This window comes from Atta colombica, unplaced genomic scaffold (assembly GCF_001594045.1).
Source record: "Atta colombica isolate Treedump-2 unplaced genomic scaffold, Acol1.0 scaffold5, whole genome shotgun sequence".
NCBI classification, from domain to species: domain Eukaryota; kingdom Metazoa; phylum Arthropoda; class Insecta; order Hymenoptera; family Formicidae; genus Atta; species Atta colombica.
The window spans coordinates 569,452-569,726 of NW_017259539.1; the positions used below are offsets into that span (position 1 = coordinate 569,452).

The 275-nt window shown below is 22.5% G+C and overlaps 1 long non-coding RNA gene across 1 annotated transcript in view; it reads left to right on the forward strand.

Moving 5' to 3' along the window:
- The window catches only part of LOC108691703, a 16,910-nt gene that overhangs the window by 15,654 nt on the left and 981 nt on the right, over nt 1-275 (forward strand). The window lies entirely within an intron of this gene.

The window sequence follows — 275 nt, forward strand, 5'->3', positions numbered from 1 at the left end:
GTTCGAGAATCGTTTTATTTCAATATTTTCTTATATATTTTTCCCTTCATGAAAATCGAAAATAACAATAATAATGATGTCTTATAATAAATAAGTTTGAAAATGTATAAAAATAAAACGATTTCCGCGTAAACGGTCGCGTAAAAAGTTGTACCATACCTCATTTATCGATTATTAATATTAAGAATACTTTAATTCAACAATTTAAAAAATTGTATCGATTAATAAAGATAAGTGAATCGCGAGATATATATATATATATATATATAAAAGGA